The sequence below is a fragment of the Heterodontus francisci genome, chromosome 9 (assembly GCF_036365525.1).
Source record: "Heterodontus francisci isolate sHetFra1 chromosome 9, sHetFra1.hap1, whole genome shotgun sequence".
In the NCBI taxonomy this organism is placed as follows: Eukaryota; Metazoa; Chordata; class Chondrichthyes; order Heterodontiformes; family Heterodontidae; genus Heterodontus; species Heterodontus francisci.
The window spans coordinates 71,410,620-71,431,900 of NC_090379.1; the positions used below are offsets into that span (position 1 = coordinate 71,410,620).

A 21,281-nucleotide genomic window follows, 5' to 3' on the forward strand; every position below is an offset into this window, starting at 1 on the left:
AGCCCCTGCAATCTCCACCCTCGCCTCCCACAGCATCCTGGGACACAAATCGTCCGGACCTGGAGATTTGTCCACTTTTGAGCCTTCCAAAACCTCCAATACCTTGTCACTCCCTCTGACAATTTGCTCAAGAACCTCAGTCTCTCTCTCTCAGTTCCATATCTACTTCCTCTTTCTCTTGGGTGAAGACAGATGTGAAGTATTCGTTCAACACCCTACCAATGTCCTGTGGCTCCACCCACAAATTTCCCCCTTGGTCCCTAATGGGTCCTACTCTTTCCCTGGTTATTCTCTTCCCATTGATATACTTAAAGAATATCTTGGGATTTTCCCTACTTCTACCAGCTTGAGCTTTCTTATATCCCCTCTTTGCTCTACTAATTGCTTTCTTAAGCTCCATCCTACACTTTCTGTACTCCACTAATGCTTCCATTGATTTGCTCTCCTTGTATTTGCTAAAAGCCTCTCTTTTCCTTCTCTTCGTACCCTGAATGTTTCTGGTCATCCATGGTTCTCTGGACATGTTGCTCCTACCTATTACCCGAGAGGGAACATGTTGGGCCTGTACCCTCCCCATTTCCTTTTTGAATGTCCCCCACTGCTCTTCTGTAGATTTCCTGACAAGTAACTCTTTCCAGTCTACCTTGGCCAGATCCTGCCTTATTTTACTAAAATTCGCTCTCCCCCAATCCAAAACCTTTTTTTGCAACTTGTGGTGCAGTGGTTAGCACCGCAGCCTCACAGCTCCAGGGACCCGAGTTCAATTCTGGATATTGCCTGCGCGGAGTTTGCAAGTTCTCCCTGTGACCGCGTGGGTTTTTGCCGGGTGTTCCGGTTTCCTCCCACTGCCAAAGACTTGCAGGTGATAGGTAAATTGGCCATTGTAAATTGCCCCGCGTGTAGGTAGGTGGTAGGGAATAGGGGATTACTGTCGGGTTAGTATAAATGGGTGGTTGTTAGTTGGCACAGACTCGGTGGGCCGAAGGGCCTGTTTCAGTGCTGTATCCTCAATAAATAAATGTGGCTGTCCCTTTTTTATTCCTAAACTCTACCCATAAAGCTTCATTTGATGCCCCTTCCAAGATATCATCTCTCCTTACTGCAGTAACTGACTCCTTAACTAATATTGCAATGCCCCCTCCTCTGTCTCGCCTGAAGATTCTATATCCCGGGATATTGAGCTGCCAATCCTGCCCCTCCCTCAACCATGTCTCTGTGATGGCTACTATATCACAATTCCACGTGTCAATCATTGCCCTTAACTCATCCGTTTTACCTGCAATACTCCTGGCATTAAAGTAGAGGCCTTCCATCCTGGTCGTACTCCCTTGAAACTCACTTCCTCTGTATTCCCTCTGACTTGTTCGCTTTTCTGTGTTTAGCTGTGTCCCTATTCTGCTAGGAGTCTGCGTCCCCTCCCCCTGCCAAATTAGTTTAAACTCCTCCCAACAGCACTAGCAAACCCGCCAGCAAGGATGTTAGTCCCCCTCTGGTTCAGATGTAGACCGTCCCGCTTGTACAGGTCCCACCTTCCCCAGAAACGGTCCCAGTGGTCCAGGAATCTAAAAGCCTCCCTCCTGCACCAACTCTTAAGCCACGTATTCATCTGTGCTATTCTCCTATTTCTATACTCGCTAGCACGTGACACTGGGAGTAATTCAGAGATTACCACCCGTGCGGTCCTGCTTTTTAGTCTCCTGCTTAACTCCCTGAATGCCAGACCTCATTCCTCATTAGTACCAACATTTACCATGACCTCTGCCTTATCACCCTCCCTCTTCAGGATGCCCTGCAGCCGTTCAGTGACATCCCGGACCCTGGCACCAGGGCGGCAACACACCATCCTGGAGTCACGTTGATGGCCACAGTAGCGCCTATCTGTTCCCCTGACTATAGAATCCCCTATTACTATTGCTCTTCCTCTCTTTCCCTCTTCCTGTGCAGACAGGCTGCTTGCGGTGCCAGAAGCTTGCTTGGCTCTGTCCGCACTCCCTGGAGGAAGCAGCCTCATCAGCCTCCAAAATGCAATACCGATTTGCAAGCGGGACCCCAGGGTACTCCTGAACTACCTGCCTGATTCTTTTGAACTGCTCTACCAAATGCTGGGGTGTGGATTAATGATACTGATTTCTCCCTCCACCCCCACAACTCATTGATCTTAGTATTGTATAACAAAGCAGAGAAAATTGTATAAAAATCAAGTTCAAGCCACTTCTGCACCTCAGAATGATGTAAGAAAACATGAATACGGAAAAATGATTTGATCAATTCAGCCAATTCTTCCAAAGAGTATATGTAATATGCTCTTTTAAATGTTTTACCCCACTCATTCAATGTTCTGCAGAATTTTTCTTCAGAAGGTAAATGAAGCGTGTCTCCAGAATCTATTCAACTTTGCATCATACATTTTTCCTGAAGTTATTGTGTCCCATTTTGCTACTTCGATTTCAGCAACAACCTTCATGTAACATTTATTACGTGTATCTATACTTATGGTAACCCTCAATCTTATCCCTAACCAGATAGATGGCAATTTGTTTTTACTTCAAAAGGTGTCAATATAGCATTAGCAGTTTTTCTAGTTGTTCATTTCATATATCAACTGTGATGTATGCATGTGCATGGAAGGTGAGGGGAAAGGAAGGAATTCTAATCTCTTTGAAGATTTTTGATATTCTTGTTTTCCAGAATTCTGCAGTCAAATTTCAAATTCTATTGAACAAAATAAGCTTTCCCTGCACTGGCAATGACACCACTTGGAAATATTGATTTTGAGAGCTGAGTGTGCGATGTGGGAAAGCTTAAATAGATGAGAAAATAACTTACAAAAATGAAGAACCTTTTTCATGTTTTATATTTAATTTTCTCTCTGCCTATCCCTTCCCCTTCTTGAGTCTTCCTAGAATACTGGGCTGCCAGTTGCCCTTCAGCACTTCACCATAGTGATCATGATTCATGTGTGAGCCTTGATGACGAGTGTTGGCAGGCTATTTGACTGAGGGACCATCGCAGACACATCCAGCTCTAGCTCAAAATGTTTCACCAGAGATTGCTGGATATTGGTGGTATTTTGATGCCTTTTTTTTTTACTGGAATGGGGATCCTTGAGTTGAGCCTCCTGCACTGCTGTGGTGATGCTGCAGACTAAGAGCAACTACGTGGATCCTAAAGAGGCGTCATAGGACGATTGCTGCAGAACTACTTGACCCCAAAAGCTACATTGTCAGCTTGGAAAGTACTCTTAGACTTTTCTTCTCATAAATTAAACATACCTTTTTGAAAACTGGGGAGTTTAATGGGATTGTCTATGTGTATATATTTCTTGTCTTTCTTTCATTATAAGTGACTGACTGTGGACTGGACCATTTGATTTGTGAAAGGTGGAGAATGAGCTCGCGTTTGAATCTTCAAATAAATTTTTCAGCAACTCTGTTTCCTGAACTGGATTGAACACAAGTTCCCTTTAGAATTTATTTGTTCTTATCTTATAATTTAGCACTTTGGAACCATTTATTGTGATCTGCAAATCCCAATAGATTGTGATCTTTTGAGTACATCAATCCTCAAGGTGGAGCTGTTTACTAGGAAACAGATATAAGGCTGTTCCTCACTTTTACACAGGCCTGGGGTAATGTTTCAAAGATTAAATTGGTTTATTCAAATTTGTTAAGATTTCACTGCAAAAGTTTTTCATTTGCCAGAATTGTGAATATGTTATTGCAAAGTTTTGCTCTTTTATCCTTCATTGGTATAAATTGGGAAAAAAGCACTTTTCTGGATCTGTGCAGATGTTCAGATTTTTATTTGGTGTGTGTCCTTGGTTCAACATTGGATGTCTAGGCCATTGAAATATATTCAAGGTCCATTTATATAATTCTTCTCCAGGTTCATGGATGTAGTTGGTAGCTGCAGCCTCTCCAGTTATGAATGTGTTGGAGAAAATGATGCCAAATGAAAAAAGCAACAGTATGACAGCAAATGCAGATCATGATGGCTTATATTCAGATATTTAGTAAATTCAACTGTTGAGATTCAACAGGAACATTTTTGTTCCTTCATTATTTTGCTGATGCACTTATTTAAAGTGAGCTAGGTAAACATATTGATTGTAAATGGTCATCTTTCAAAGCAGTAATCCTTTCAGATTTACTTATAACCTTTCTGGTTCTGGGAGATCAAGAATATGCTGGAGGGAGGTGCTACGACCAGCTGAGGAAGGAGTCTCAGGCTTCCCTTTCATCCTTCTCTGGTTTGACCGCAACAGGGTCTATCTTTTTTTAACACAGTGATTTAATTGATCAGCTCTGAGCACTTGCTCCTGTTCCTCTAATATAATTGCAAATGAACAAATCAGACAGGTTTTCTTGAGTTTAAACAAGAAAGATGTAAGTTTATCAACCTTATCACTATAAACCAGTTAAAATTACTAAAATATGTTGTGCATCCACACTCCACATTCACACAAGAGCCACGTACACATGCAAGCAGATTACAGAGAGAAAAACAGAGTTGGGAGGTTGGTGTAGTGTCCGAAGTAAATAGAATTTGAATATTGAATATCTTTTCCAGAGTTCTTAGCTGAAATTGTAGTGCTGAAGTCCTTCCTGGGCCACGTGCACGGTTCAGGCTTGCTTCTCAGGTTCCGGAAGGCAAAAGAGAGGCTTTGATCTTTGTCCCCTGGTTGCTGGCTGTGTTGGACTGTAGGTTTGAGGCTTTACAAACTGAAGCTTGAAGCTTCTCTGGATCTCTAGTGGGGAGAGAGAGGGAGAATTGTTCTCGATGACTTTCAATTACAGTCTGCCTTCCGAGTCACAATTCTCAATCTCCTAGAGTTACACAAACGGTCACATGACACGACCACCTCTTTATGTTTTAATGTGGTTCGTCTGGAATTTCCTCTGAAATTCAAAGTTCTCCCCTCAGGCTACCCAGACATACTTGGTGGGGGCTGGGGAGTGGCTGGCTCTTTCAAAGTCAGTGGGTGTCAGTGGCATATAACATATTGACAAGGCTATCTCAGATAATTGCATCAGAGAGCACCCCATTGTTCTGGCTAGGCTGAGTTAATCATGTCTGTCTCCAGTCTAATCATTTGTTTTTTTTCACATGCAGATGGTCATGGCCATCTTGGCTGCTAGCTGTTGTTTTCAAAGTTATTTGTAACAATTTCCAGTAAAAGTCTCAGGCAAAGTTCCACACGAGGAAATTAATACTTTCCATTTGGCATGTGGGGTTTTCATCACAGAGGTTTTATATTCAACAGTGTAATATTGGTAGAGCATTATCAGTAGCAGATTTGTATGTGTGAGAGCATTTTTTATTTTATGGAAAATTAATGATTTAAACAATTATATTGTACATAGTTCAACTTTTACATGTTTTGTACTTTGGACTGTTTTCAGTGCTGTGCTGACAAGACCATGCATTTAGATACTGTATTTTTGATGACTAAATCTCAATCATCACTTGGAATAAATGTATACAGATGAATAGATGACTGAGTTTATCCATTAAGCAGTCAAGGCATACAGGCCAAGTTTGGTTTCTGCTCTCCGCTGTTTGTTAATTTCAGCTAATGGCAAAATGGGTGCTACGATTGACCTCTATCCCTCTGTTAGGGAGAGTAGAAATTGGCTGAGGTTCCTTCCCTTCATTGTTATCCAGTGATCCTTACTGGAATTGTGTGGACGTTGTGAGGACAAAAGCAGGTTCAGATGTGTTAACCTCCAGGATTAAATGGCTTGTCAACATTTGTACATGAATAATAGCCATTTAGACAGGGTTTTCGAGGGAAATTGGTACATGTGAAATTATATTCCAATAAAAGGGAAGGGAAAATATTTGGCAAGTGAAGAAAATGAGTTGAACAAGTTAATTGAAATACAACACTTATTGATGCATTTTGCATTTATTGATGCATATTGAGTGATGCAATAAAGTGACAATGTACAGAAACTTTCTGGAGCCTAGCATTGTCAAGTATTTACAGCCGTTACAAAAGTGCTTCTATATTTTTTGGTAAGTATGTGTTTTTGAGGGCTTATATTTAAAATTGTAAATATGGATTCATTGGAATACTGAAGATTTCGTAGAAGCTGGACTTTGCATTGTTGTTGACAGTTCATTGAAAGGACACTGAGATGTTGTTTAAAAACAGGCTTGCTGGAATTCATGTGCTTTAAGTAATAAACAACAGAAACCTTGGTGACCTGGGGAAGATGTTTGCAGAGAAGTGACAGGTCACAATTTATAGGGGTCAGGAGGCTTGACTCTTGAGATATTGTTTTTGGTTTCACTTTGGACAGTGTGTTGGGGTGTGAACTGTTTTGAAGACGATTGGAGAAAACCAGCTAAGAGAGCAGTCACCATTAGCTCACCCTCTTCCATCTCTTTGAGAACTTTCTGTGTTACAAGGTTTTTATTTTTGTGTTTAAAAACTTAGAATTCTGTGTTTTAAAAAAAATGAAAATGGAATTTTCAGTGGACATTGACACCAGCAAATAGCTGAAATGTTTGGATGTTTAGAAAGGAAGCTGACTTTGTATACAAGGACAGGAAAGCAAGCAATTTCAAGGAAACCAGGAAGGGGTTTGGCCTCCTCAGAGTAGCTCTTTGAATCACAAGGGAGACTCTATGTCAGGCCATGTGACCTATTCAGGAAGGTTTGCTTTCACTTGCGACCTTTGAAAAAGCCAGTGAATTGGACAAAGAGCAGGCATTTTGAAATTTGGTTTTGACCTGCCTGGAGATCAGAGAGGAAGACCCAGAGAAAGTGTTACCTCTGTCTGTAAAGGAATCCTGCAACTCTTGAGAAGAAGCCCTGTATTTTAAAGGTGGCAGATTCCTATTGCCTCTTGTCTCTGAAGAATCCCTGCATCAAGTGTGGTTTCTGTTGCCTCCTGTGTTTGAAGAAATTTTCTACTATCCTGCTGCTGTAAAACCTGAGACGACTTGTTGCAGCACCCATGATGAAAGACCAATGTGAAGCCTGCTACAGTTGAATTGCTTTGAATGCCTACCCATCATAGACTGTTCATCAACCTTGTCTGGAGAAACTTTGAGTGGCATCTGACTATTTGACTCTGGGACACCTCACCAAACTGAAGAATTTCCTACCAGAACATGGCAACCAAAGTTATTTTATTATTCCTTTATTTCCTATGAAACAGCTATAAACCAAAAATCCTTTTTCCCGGTTAACCTTTTTTTGAATGTATGTGTGTGCATGAGGGCTAGGGAAATGAGCTTTTCGTATATAATGTTATCTCATTATTGGTAAGACTTGTTTTTATAATAGTTATTGTCGTTGATTGAAGAAACCTGGTTGGTGCTTTATTCTGGGGGACAAATAGAGTATGAAATTGGCTGTTTTTTGGTAGGTGGGTATCTTTATTGATATGCTGCGACCTGTGGAGAATTAGGACTGAATTAATGCACTCCTCCCGCCTCAATCATCACACCTGAGAATCAAGTGTAAGAAATAGAGAAACTGAAGCTGCATTTCTCCTGGAAAGCCTGCCAAACTGATCCTCAACATCGCCTGAAAAGTACCGCTCTTGAATGGTCCCAGTGACAGCCGTCTACATGTATTTGGGGTGCCAGACCAAAAAGGGACAACTGACATCTTTCCATATCTTTTCTCTTTGTTTCTTCAAGAATTAACAAGTATTTTTTCTCATTTTTTCCTGTATTTTTTCAGTGTGTGTGGGGAATTTAAAAAGGGGAACTTACATATTTCAATCTGTGTGTAAATACTTTGCTTCGTTTCTGATTAAGTTTTGTTTTATAATAAACTGATAATTTATTTGTTTATTAAAGAAACCTGCTTGGTGTATTTTTTTCTGGGTAAATATTAAAAAAAATATATATGTTGTGACCTGTGGAGAAGTGGAACTAGAAAAGACAGTGCACACCTCCCACCTCAGTCATAACACAGCACAGAAACAGGTCATTTGGCCCAATGGCCTAATCCCAGTATTCAGGCTCCATGCAAGCCTAATTGATTTGGCTTGCATCTTCGAAAATCAATTGGAATGATAGTTAACGTCTTCGATCTTGCACAGCTCTAATAAAGGCTTCACTTCAGAAAGAGAGCAGACACTCTAATGCTATCTTTAGTCATTTTTATCTATTAACCAATTTTTATGTTAAGTTAACATTAATTGGACAATAGCCTTGTTTCTTTGGGTATTGAGGCTTTAAATTCAGCCAGTTTCACGTTGGAAATTTATTTATATGAGCAGGCATCCTTTTGATGGACAATTTTATGTAGGGCCTCTTAGATAGAAAAAAGTCCAAAGGTGCTTCTGAGGCTTAATCAGACAAAGATGGAGCCTGGGGATATTAGGAGGGAGCTTGGTCAAAGAAAAGGCTCTTAAGTGAATAAGATTGAGGGTATTAGGGAGGGAATTTGAGCACATGGGGCATAGACAGCTGAATGCATGGCTGCCTATGGTGAGAGGAGGGGTAAAGGGAGGAAGAGATACATAAGATGCTAGAGTCAGGAACTGAGAGTTCAGAGGCAGGATTTATAGGGATGAAGGAAGTTTCAGAAAGGGCAGGGATTTAAACACAATAGAAGAACATAAGAAATAGGAGCAGGAGTAGGCCATTTGGCCCCCTCGTGCCTGCCCCATATGATCATGGCTGCTCTGATTGTGGCCTTAACTCCACTTTCATGTTGGTCCACCCATAACCCCTGACTCCCTTGTAGATCAAAAATCTGTTTAACAAGGATGAAAATTTTAAATTGGAGGCGTTGGGGCACCAATGAAGATTAGCAAGGCAAGGTTGTGGGTGAATGAGATAGGAGAGTTTTGAAAGAGCTGAAGTTTAGAGTGAGCAAAGAATTGGAGGCCAACCAGAAAGCATTAGAATTCTCTGGTGTTGTATTTATCGCTAAAATGAACTTCCAACTGCCTATTTCAACCTCCGTAACATTACCCAACTTTGCCCCACCTTAGCTCATGTGCTGCTGAAACTCTTCATTTGTTAGTTCTAGACTTGACTGTTCCAATGTATTCCCACCTTTCACCCTCCTTAAACCTGAGCTCATTCAAAATTCTGCTACCCATATCCTAACCTGCACCAAGTCCCTTTCACTTATCACTGCTATGCCCATTGACCTACATTGGCTGTTGGTCTGACAATACCTCATCTCTAAAACTCTCATTCTTATTTTCAAATGCCTCCATGGCCTTGACCCTTCCTCTCTGTGTAATCTCACCTCCAGCGCTATAATCCTCTGATATCTGTGCTCTTCCAATTCTGACCTTTTGGCCATCCCTGAATTTTAATCCATCGGCAGGGTTTCCTTCAGCTGCCTAGCTCCTTAAGTTCTGGATTTCCTTCCCTAAACCTCTCCGTCACTCCCCTCCTTGAAGACATTTTTGAAAACCTACCTCTTTAAACAAGCTTTTGGTCATCTACCCTAATATATCCTTATGTGGCTTGGGATCCAGTTTAGTTTTATAGCTACTGTGAGGTGACTTGCTTTTACTATGTTGAAGGTGTTATATGCAAGTTTTTGTTGTTAACTAGTTAATTCTGGAGGTGAAAACACAGGGCTGAGGGTTTCAATGGCAGATGACTGAGGCAGGGCTGGAGTTGAGCATTATCATTGAAGTGGAAGTTAGGCAGTCTTCTTGATTAAGTGGAGTCAGAACCTGAGCTCGATGCCAAATGGATTTGTGAACAGTTTGACTCACTCAGAGACAATGGTTAGGGAGGGAGATGAAATTGCTGACAAGGGTATGACTTTTGTTACTGGAATGATAGTATGACGATAGCTTCAGTCTTCCCAGTGACTAAAAATGAATTAGTTTTAAAACTCACCACTTTCTTTTCTTAGTGATGGCATCTTAACTTCCAGAACCTTCTCTGCCTGCATCGTCGTCATCCTCCTCCTGTGTCAGTCGTGTCTCAGTTGATAGCACTTTTGCCTTAGAGTCACAAGGTTCTGGGTTCAAGTCTCACTCCAGGACTTGAGCATAAAAGCCAAGGCTGACAGTCCAGTGCAGTACTGATGGAGTGCTGCACCTACAGAGGTGTTGTCTTTCAGATAACACATTAAATCGAGGCTATTTCTGCCCTCTTTTTTTTTTGTAGAAGAGCAGGGGAGTTATTCCCAGTGACCTGGCCAATATTTATCCCTCAATCAACATCACAAAAAAAAGTTATCTGCTCATTGCTCTTTGGTGCCAAAGATGTTCATGAGCTCCTCACATTTGGTCAGGATGGTGGGGGCAGGGAAAGGGGTTTGGAGGGAACAGTTGATAGTGGAGTAAAGAAACTAGTAGATACTTTTTGCTCTCCAGGATCATTCCGGGGTAGTTGGTGGTTTGGGAGAGGAGAGGGAGGCCCAAAAGCATTTGATGTGGTTTCAGTCGGAGGCCGCGTCATCACCTGACATGAGAGGAATTGATGCCGCCATGTTTAAAACGCTGCCTGCCCCCGAGCCTTGATGCGGACATCCATTCGTGTAGCTGTCGTCCCAGCAAATGCTGTCAAAGGACTCATGCCTGCTAGCACCCAGCAGCCAGAGACCGTCCGGTCTGCCAGCTGCTGGTGACCCTCAGGTCTGCCAGCAATCCTCTGGCAGCTTCTGAAGAAAGGTGCAGGTGGCATGGCAGAGTCAAGATTCTGGGTGGCACTACAGTTCAGTGACGACTGCCTGCGTGGTGTTCTCCAGGCTACTCGGGCTAGGTGGAAGCTTCTCTTCTCCAGGGACAGAAGGAGAAGACCACCTCACCTAACCAAGCAGGTCAGAACTGAGGTCGCAGAGGAGATTGGCAGCTGTGGGTTGTCTGGAGAACCTGACTGCTGTGTCACAAGTGCATCGATGACCACCTCTACTCCGCAAGGGTGAGTACTCAACTTGGCGATCTTTGGGGGGCATCAAAAGTATGAGGAAGTGAATGGTTGCGAAGGAGAATGCACCATGTTGGTGGAAATGGATGAAGCATCTCCTTTGTAAGGAATGAATGCTGTTCTGTCTAGGGGAGTGAGCCTCGCGCAGCTGACCCTTGTTGGGTGGCTCAAGAGAGTCCTAATGGCACATACATGCCATTGGTCCCTGCCAGAACAGTAAGCATGCAAGGCAATTAGGCATTGTGTTTGCTGTAGTGCAGCAACTAACATTCCTCTTCCGTGTTCCCGCAGGAAAAGTGAGCCCAGAACGCAAAGGAGAGGGCCTGCACCAGTGATTGCCATCCTGATGCACAGGGAGAAGAGCTGGCAGGCTCTCATGGCAGCCTCTCTATTGCAGACAGTGAGGCCAGAGTGCATTCACAAGAGGCTGAATCACCTCATCAGCGAGCACAAGGGAAGCCTCCGGCAAGCATGAGGGATATTGTTCATATGTTATCCAATATACAGACATCAGTGTGAGATGCAGGCGACTCTATGAGCTCCTGCCTGGAGAGGCAAGGAGTGCTGTTTGTTCTGTTCTCTCTCGCAGGTCAAGCACAAGAACACAGAGCTGCTGTCTCCAGGCTACAGTTGTCCACCTCTGAGGATGTGGAGGGGACCTCGGAGGGCGCAGCATCACCACATTCCACCACACCCTCCACCAGTGTGAAAAGAATCAGGGTCAAACCTGGTGAAAGCACCACACAAGTGCCTGACCAGCTATCGGAGGCTCTAACAGTGCAGGACTCCATCCAGGCCATGAGTGATGTGATCTCCTGCTGGTCTGAGTGCGTGGCCTCTTCCATCAAGAGGCTGGTGACTCCACATCCAACAGGCCAGTTAGTGGATGCTGGTGACCTTATCCATGAGCTCTATCCAACAGTGGCGTGGCAAGAGAGGGATGAGGCACCGGGGATCTGCACCATGTCCTCATCCTTCCCAGGTCAGCAGGGACATGCAAGTGTGCCTTACCAGGGAGGAGGAGCAGCTGACTTCTGCTTCTGGGGGCTCCTCTCAGGGCACTGTCTCAGTAGGGGAGACAGTGGTATCACGGTAATGTCACTGGACTAGTAATACAGAGGATCGGGTGAATGCCCTGGGGACACTGGTACAAATCCCACCACGGCTGGTTGAATTTAAATTCAATTAATAAATTCGACCAATTAAAAAAAAAAAGCTGGAATTGAAAGCTAATCTCAATAATAGTGCCATGAAAGTATCATCGATTGTCGTAAAAACCCATTTGGTTCACTAATTTCATTTAGGGAAGGAAATCTGCCATCTTTACCTGGTCTGACCTACATGTGACTCCAGAACCACAGCAATGTGGTTGACTCTTAATATTGCAATTAAGAGTGGCCTAGCAAGCCACTCAGTTGTCAAGGGCAATTAGGGATGGGCAACAAGTGTTGGCCTGCCAGTGATGCCCACATCTCAAGAAAGAATAAAAAAAAATTTAAAAATCAGCTTTTCAGCCCCTCTGCCAGTGACATCAGTGCCTCAGGATTGCCTTGGTGACAGAGGAGGCTCCTGCACCTGTGTAGCAGCTCCTCAGCATGCCTGGGCCCAGCCAGGCCTCAGGCAGCCAGAGGACAACCGTCAAGGTCAGCAGCCTGCCTCCACCACAGCTGGCAACGAAAGGGGAGCACCATGTAGATGCACTAGTACGAGTATTAAGAAAAAATACTAGATGCACTTGGGCCTCACTCGTGAATTCACAGTTAAAGACTGTCTGCTTGTGTCAGATGATTTTTATTTATTTATTGATACAGCACTGAAATAGGCCCTTCGGCCCACCAAGTCTGTGCCGACCATCAACCACCCATTTATACTAATCCTACACTAATCCCATATTCCTACCACATCCCCACCTTCCCTATATTCCCCTACCACCTACCTATACTAGGGGCAATTTATAATGGCCAATTTACCTATCAACCTGCAAGTCTTTGGCTGTGGGAAGAAACCGGAGTACCTGGCGAAAACCCACGCGGTCACAGTGAGAACTTGCAAACTCCGCACAGGCAGTACCCAGAATTGAACCCAGGTCGCTGGAGCTGTGAGGCTGCGGTGCCACTGCCACTGCCACCCTAATGTAGTAAATGTTGGATTTGGTTTAGGTAAGTTTCAATCCATTGTTGGTGACCCTCTGTCAGTGCAAGAATGGCATGGGTCGACCTGGCTGAGGGCGATGAGGGCTGGTGTGTTCATCCTCTGCATATCATTAAAGCACTGGTTACTATTGGCCAGGGGGCTGTGGACTAAGAGCAGAGGTGAGTGGCATTTGGGTGGAATGTGGTTCTTTGAATGGTAGACTGCTATGGTAGGGGTCAGGCGAAATGAGTGCGCCTATTTCATTGTGCCCTCCCTGCGGACCCTCATGTTTTTCAGGATGCTGCAGCTGGTCATCAGATTCCTCATCTTTCTCCTTGTCTGAGGACCCATCGCTGTCCATTAAGTCCTCATCAGCCAAGGTCTCTCCCCTCTGCAGCGCCAGGATTTTGTGTGAAGTGCAACCAACCACCACTATCCAGAATCTCTTGCTGGAGCATATTGAAGTGCCCACTGGAACGATCCAGGCACTTTAATCTCATCTGGAGATTGATGGTCTACTCGATGGTGGCGCAGGTTGTCACGTGGCTCACGCTGTAGCGTTTCTCAGCCCCCATCATAGGATTCCTCTCAGATTTCAGCAGTCTTCAGTTGGTATCCCTTGTCAACAAGTATCCATCCTTGAACGTGCGTAGGGCGGTTAAAAAGCTGTGGCGTCTGGGAGTGCCGGAGAAAGTAAGCATCGTGTCAGCTCCCAGGATACCGTGCACACACTTGCAGGATCTGTTGATGGTTGCAGACGAGTTGCACATTGCGGGAATGAAATCCCTTCCTGTTAAAGAAAGCCGCTGGCTGGACTGCAGGAGCCTTGATGGCCACAAGTGTGCAGTCTATCACACCTTGCACCTGGGGGAGCCTTGCTGTGGCGGCGAATCTTCTGGCTCTCTCAGACTGTCCGCACCAGTTTGGTAATGAATGTACTGGCTCGGCCTCCTGAAAAGGGCATCTATGACCACCTTCGCGAGGAACCTGATGACCGGCTACAGCATCGTGAAAGACATGAGGGTCCGCAGGGAGGACACAACGATATAGGCACAAGGGAGGCTATAAATATTCACTCGTTTCACCCTAACACAGCAGTCAGCCATGCTAATAAAGAACCACATTCCAACCAAATGCCACTTACCTCTGCTCTTAGTCCACAGCCCCCTGGCGAATAGTAACCGGTGCTTTAATGATATGCAAAGGATGAACACACAAGCCCTCATCGCCCTCAGCCAGGTCGACCCATGCCACTCTTGCACTGACAGAGGGTCACCAACAATGGATGGAAACTTACTTAAGCCAAATCCAACAGTGCTTTTTCTTAATACTGGTACTAGTGCTCCTACATGGTGCTCCCCTTTCGTTGCCAGCTGCGATGGAGGCAGGCTGTTGACCTTGATGGCTGTTCTCTGGCAGCTTGATTGGGAGATGCCGCATATATCTCCAGTAGGCCCCTGGAATGAACCTAACACAGAAATTCAGGGCCACAGTGATCTTGACGGTCACTGGCATCGGATGACCAACACTGCAATCCGAGCTTGCCTCCTCTGCCATCGTGGCACACAGGTTACGCCCTCTTGTGAGAGATGCAGTCTGTGGTGACACTGCCTTTTCGACATCTGGAGGTAGCTTCTCTTCTCTGTACACCTTGCTGCAGGGTACCTTCGTCTCCGAGCTGATGACTGCTCACGATCCCCTCTGCACCCTTCTGCCACTTGCCCAATAGGCTGCCCTTGCAGGTGGCCAGGAGGTTTCTTTTGTCACTATGTACAAGCCTGGATCCCCCCTCCTCCTGAGGTTCTCCTTACTGGAGGACCCTCCACTGGCATACACGATGCCCATTGCACTTGAGCAATGTTACTCTAACTTCCACACCCTGCCAGTAGCTGCTCCAACCCACCCACCTCCCCAGCCCCTCTCTCGTGAGCCCCCTGCCAGAAGCACGATCTGATCAAGGGGGCCTCAACCCTAAATCAGTGGCTGCCCAACTCATTTCCACTGAATAACAAGAAAAGCCTTACTGCACGGTTGTCAAGTGCAGCAATGGCATCTACCGCCTTGTTGCTGCCCTTTAAAGGCTGCCGAGGCACCGATGCCCCATGTCCCCCATGGGTTTATCGCTAAATCCAGGTGGGCCTGTAAATTGTGTTCAATTACCTGAATAACTTACTTAATTGTCTCTAAATGGCTTGTTATTGAAATGCGAACGGAGTTGTCTTATGTCCTTCTGTCCGCCACTGGTAGAATTCAGCTGAGGTGAGATGACGTCGGGGCTCCATACGGACGCCATTCGCAATTTTACAGCCCGCCCTCCCCCACCTCCATTTCTGTCCACTCTGGATTGTTAAATTCTGCCCATCCAGTCCCAACCCCACTTGGCATAAGAGCTGCTTGCAGATTCAAGCGAAACCTTGTGTGCTTATTTGTTGAAGTAATTTTTCTCCAGTTTCACCAAAAGTGGTAGGCTAACTTCTTTGCCACTATTCTATGTTAGTGCTAGTTAGAAAATGTAATGCTTTATCTCTTTTGATTCATCTTTAATTTCAGAACAAATTAAACCTTGGTTCTGACAAAGAGCATTTGTATTTGTAATTCAACGACTGGATACACTTGTATTCACATAATAAAACTGAGATGCAATTGTGATACACTAATCTTTGCAGTGTCCCAGTTTTACTGCTTGGCACTAGGCAGTTGCTGCTACTTTTTCTGTGTAACTATAGATAATTGAAGTCTGTTGAAAGGGATATTGTTTTGGAGACTTTTCCATTGATTTTTATATGTTTTCTTAAGGTTATGACCCTGTAGTTTTTTTCTTCCGGGAAGAATGCGGTGTGCCTTTAAGGCTGGAAAAGAAGCAGTACTGCTTTAAGGCAGCAAGCCCCAGGGACTGAGTCAAAGTAAGCATTCTCGTTGCTGTAGGATACAGCTAGCTTCAAATATGCATTCCTGTTGCCGTAGGATACAGCCATTCAGGACCAAGGACACAATATACAATGTTGCCGATTGACATTTGAAACTAGTTGAAAAACTGGCTTTTGGGACACAGTTAACAGATACACACACAGACTGTCTGCCAGCATATGCTGAAGGGAAAGAGAGCTCTCTCTTGGTTTATTTAAATCCTATTTATTATATTCTCAGAATTCTGATGTCAAGCCACTTCAATTTCTTAATAGAAAATAACGAAATTCCTTTAACTACTGAACTGTAATTGCTGAAATTCATCGCTGGAAAAGAAGAGCATCAATTCAACTGCTGAATTAGATTATGGACTGTTCTTCTGTTGAAGAACCTTTTTTTTTTCCAACTTGGACCAGTCGAAGGTTGCTTGAAGAGTCCACTTCGTCAGGAGTGTAAGTCTGCAAGGACACTATTTTTCCTATTTTAACTGTTGTTTATATCTTAGTGTTTAAGAATTTGGTTTTTCTAATTCAACAGTTAATTTGTTGATCTAAAGACACCTGGTTTGGTTAGCTTCATACAGGGGTTAATGGTACAATTTGGCTTTCTTTAAATTGGAAAGTTAAAAAATGTTAGGCCATCTGTGGAGGGATGGGACTGAATCAACAGTGCCTTTCTCCCATCACAATCAGAATCATATATATTTTGATTGGGGCTTTGTCTTGAGCAGTCAGTCGTAACCTGAAGGGGATAAAATTTATTCCTGGAATCATAAAATAAAATTCAGCATGCATTTCATCCAAAGGGCAGTCAATATATTTAGAAATACTACACTTGTAAGCCCTTGAGTGAGTAAAATTCAGGGGATAATGCAAATTCAGATCCCTCGAGCATTTTTGTATTTATTTTATTGGGAGTGCCAGTTCATTCTTTTTGTGTTTATTTTTCTAAGATAATAGCCAGCATTTTTTTTCACCCATTTTTATACATTACAAAAATAATTCCCTTTCTGTATGAACTGAAATAGTCTATTGGAGGGATGTTGCTGATGATGGTTCGGTCCTGGATATCACGCTAAAGCTAGCTGATACTACAGATCAGTGTCGTCTGAAGCTTGCTTTGGCAAGTGGTCTACAGTATCTGAAAATAAATGTTGCTCAACATGTTGAAGCTTGTTGAGTTACACCTGCACAATTTATAATAAAATGCTAATTTGATTTGTAAGTTTATGTATGCTTCATTCTTTGTACCTTTTTTTTCAAAAGTGATTTTGGAGCCAGTTTTTGTAAAGAAGAAAGGAATTACCCAATTCACAAAGGACCAAGCTGCAAAGGCTTTAACATTTATCTTTTCATCCTTCACCTGGCATTTGTCACACTAAGAATTATTCAGACCTCAGTGCTTTCCAGAATGTCAGTTTGCTTCCAAATTAAATTATTGGGAATAATTAATAATTAAGTTTATTGTATGTTAACAGCAAACATTTCAAGCCTTGGTCTGTTGCTTTCTTTACATACTTGTCTTTATATTTTTGATTAATAACAAATGCATTGAAAATGATTTACACATTTTCTCTCCATGCTTTTAGGAATTCTCCTATAATAAGCAATCAAATGTGTGAATCAAAGTGGCTGCTTGTTTAATACCTTGTGTCAAAATGTCAAGCTCAGCCTATTATACATTTCTGGATCTGGTGTTGAAGATGGGTTAAAAAAAATCTAGTAAGCTCTACCACTCTATTTTGCATAGTGGTCCATACCAACCAAACTTTGCTTTTTTTCCTTTTTTCATCTTCAGCTATAAATGTTAGCTTTATAACTTAATGTACTTCTACATCAATGTACTTGTATCAGTCATAAACTGGGCTAAAGCTGTGTTTATCATTTTTAAATTAGCATAAATTAAACACAGGCATGTGTGTCTGAATTATTAACTAGTTGACCTGTGGCCTATGTTTACAGTTTTGATCACCAGTCATTCACAATGCAGAGTTATTTATTGTATAGTTTTTTGTAATCATAAATTGTGGAAAAGGAATTGTTTCCTTTCAAAACTAAAAAGGGAGCATCTGATTACTTCATTTTTTTCAAAGCTGAATATTGAAATTTATTTTAAATTTTTGTTAAAAGGGAATGGTCTGTTTGCAGTGCAAATGTTGCTAATGGACTTGAGCTATAAACTGCAGTACTGGCTTTTCAGTGTTTAGAAGTGGTTCAATGTATATCTGCAGATATTTTATACTAATTAGACTTTCATATTGTCATTTTTTATGGAGTATATGTGCCTCTGCTTACCTCTGTATTTGAACAGAGAGCAAGATATTTATTGCCTCTTATGAACAGTGTGTACAGTATTGGTCTCCTTATTTAAGGAAGGATATAAATGCATTGGAAGCAGTTCAGAGAAGGTTTGCTAGACTAATACCTGGAATGGGCGGGTTGTCTTATGAGGAAAGGTTGGACAGGCTGGGCTTGTATCTGCTGGAATTTAGAAGAGTAAGAGGCGACTTGATTGCTTGATGAGGGGTCCTGAGGGGTCTTGACAGGGTGGATGTGGAAAGGATGTTTTCACTTGTGGGAGAATCTAGAACTAGGGGTCACTATTTAAAAATAAGGCGTCGCCCATTTAAGACAGAGGAGAAGAAATTTTTTCTCTGAGGTTCATGAGTCTTTGGAACTCTCTTCCTCAAAAGGCAGTGGAAGCAGAGTCGTTAAATATTTTAAGGCAGAGGTAGATAGATTCTTGATAAGCAAGGGGGTGAAAAGTTATCATGGGTAGGTAGGAATGTGGAGTTGAGGTTACAATCAGATCAGTCATGATCTTATTGAATGGTGGAGCAGGGTCGAGGGGCTGAGTGGCCTACTCCGGCTCCTAATTCATATGTTAGTATGTAAGTCAATATGTGGCGGCGCAGTGGTTAGCACCGCAGCCTCACCGCTCCAGCGACCCGGGTTCAGTTCTGGGTACTGCCTGTGCGTAATTTGCAAGTTCCCCCTGTGATCGCGTGGGTTTCCGCCGGGTGCTCTGGTTTCTTCACACAGCCAAAGACTTGCAGGTTGGTAGGTAAATTGGCCATTGTAAATTGCCCCTAATGTAGGTAGGTGGTCGGAGAATGGTGGGGATGCAGTAGGGAATATGGGATTAATGTAGGATTAGTATAAATGGGTGGTTGTTGGTCGGCACAGACTCGGTGGGCCAAAGGGCCTGTTTCAGTGCTGTATCTCTAAATAAATAAATAAACAAACTCCAGCGAATATATTCCTAACCGACTCAATCTCTCCTCATACGTCAGTCCCGCCAACCTTCGCTGCACTCCCTCTATAGCAAGAACATCCAAGGAGACTAAAACTGCACACCATATTCCAGTTGTGGCCTCACTAAGACCCTGTATAATTGCAGCGACATCCCTGCTCCCGCACTCGAATCCTCTCGCTATGAAGGCCAATATACCATTTGCCTTTTTTACCGCCTGTTGGACTTGCATGCGACTGGTGTACAAGAACACCCAGGTCTCGCTGCATATTCCCCTCTCTCAGTTTATAGCCGTTCAGATAATAACCTGCCTTCCTGATTTTGCTACCAAAGTGAATAACCTCACATTTATCCACATTATACTGCATTTGCCATGCATTAGCCCACTCACTCAACTTGTCCAAATCACCTTGAAGCCTCTTTGCATCCTCCTCACAACTCACCCTCCCACCCAGTTTTGTGTCACCTGCAAATTTGGAGATATTGCATTTAGTTCCCTCATCTAAATCATTAATATATATTGTGAATAGCTGGGGTCCTAGCACCGATCCCTGCGGGACCCCACTAGTCATTGCCTGCCATTCGGAAAAAGACCCATTTATCCCAACTCTTTGTTTCCTGTCTGCCAACCGATTTTCTATTCATCGCAATACGCCACCCCCAATCCCATGGGCTTTAATTTTACACGCGAATCTCTTATGTGGGACTTTGTCGAAAGCCTTCTGAAAGTCCAAATAAAGCATATCCACTGGCTCCCCCTCATCAACTCTACTAGTTACATCCTCGAAGAATTTGAGTAGATTTGTTAAGCATGATTTTCCTTTCGTAAATCCATGCTGACTCTGCCCGATTCTACCACTGTTCTCTAAGTGCTCTGCTATAAAATCTTTGATAATGGACTCTAGAATTTTCCCCACTACCGATGTCAGGCTGACTGGTCTATAATTCCCTGCTTTCTCTCTACCTCCCTTTTTAAATATTGGGGTTACATTAGCTACCCTCCAATCTGTAGGAACTGTTCCAGAGTCTATGATGATTGCACAATGTTCAGCACCATTTGCGACTCCTCAGATACTGAAGCAGTCCATGAAGAAATGCAGCAAGACCTGGACAATATCCAGGCTTGGGCTGATAAGTGGCAAGTAACATTCGTGCCAGGCAATGACTATCTCCAACAAGAGAGAATCTAACCAATTCCCCTTGACCTTCAATGACATTACCATCGCTGAATCTCCCACTGTCAACATCCTAGGGGCTACCATTGACTAGAAACTGAACTGGAGTAGCCATATAAATACCGTGGCTACAAGAGCAGGTCAGAGGCTAGGAATCCTGCGGCGAGTAACTCACCACCTGACTCCCCAAAGCCTGTCCACCATCTACAAGGCACAAATCAGGAGTGTGATGGAATACTCTCCACTTGCCTGGATGGGTTTAGACCCAACAACACTCAAGAAGCTCAGCACCATCCAGGACAAAGCAGCCCACTTGATTGGCACCTCATCCACAAACATTTGCTCCCTCCACCACCGAAGCATAGTGGCAGCAGTGTGTACCATCTACAAGATGCACTGCAGCAACGCACCAAGGCTCTTTAGACAGTACCTTCCAAACTCGCAACCTCTACCAACTAGAAGGACAAAGGCAGCAAATGCATGGGAACACCACCACCTGCAAGTTCCCCTCCAAGTCACGTCACCATCCTGACTTGGAACTATATTGCCGTTTCTTTACTGTCACTGGGTCAAAATCCTGGAACTCCCTTCCTAACAGCACTGCGGTGTACCTAGCCTGTGATGCCCACATCCATGAACACATTTTTAAAAAAAAAAGTCCCACCCAGCTGGATAATGTTGGAGAGGCTTTGGAGGAGGTTAGTGTGGCCAATTGACAAATGCTACAAACAGGTTGGAGAGGGATAATTTCCCTTTGTCACAGTCACATAGGATGTCATTTGTTACTTTGTTGAGAGTTATTTTGGTACTGTGACAAAAGATGGTGCCTTTTGATAGCAGCATTTGGTGATTACTAACTTAGTTGAATAATTGCTTTGCTTGCAGAGTTAGGTATGTGGGGAAGTTGGGAGGTGGGGACAGGAGTAAAAGGGGCATGAAGGAAAG

The 21,281-nt window shown here is 43.5% G+C and overlaps 1 protein-coding gene across 14 annotated transcripts in view; it reads left to right on the forward strand.

The window, feature by feature from the left end:
• The window catches only part of mipol1 (mirror-image polydactyly 1), a 383,877-nt gene that overhangs the window by 26,552 nt on the left and 336,044 nt on the right, over positions 1-21,281 (forward strand). For 2 of the 14 annotated variants that reach the window (XM_068038331.1, XM_068038333.1), the window contains exon 2: positions 16,150-16,361. The exons of the other annotated variants lie outside the window; for them this stretch is intronic. The gene's annotated coding sequence lies outside the window, so the exon portion shown is untranslated. The remainder of the gene's footprint in view (positions 1-16,149; positions 16,362-21,281) is intronic. 14 annotated transcript variants of the gene reach the window in all.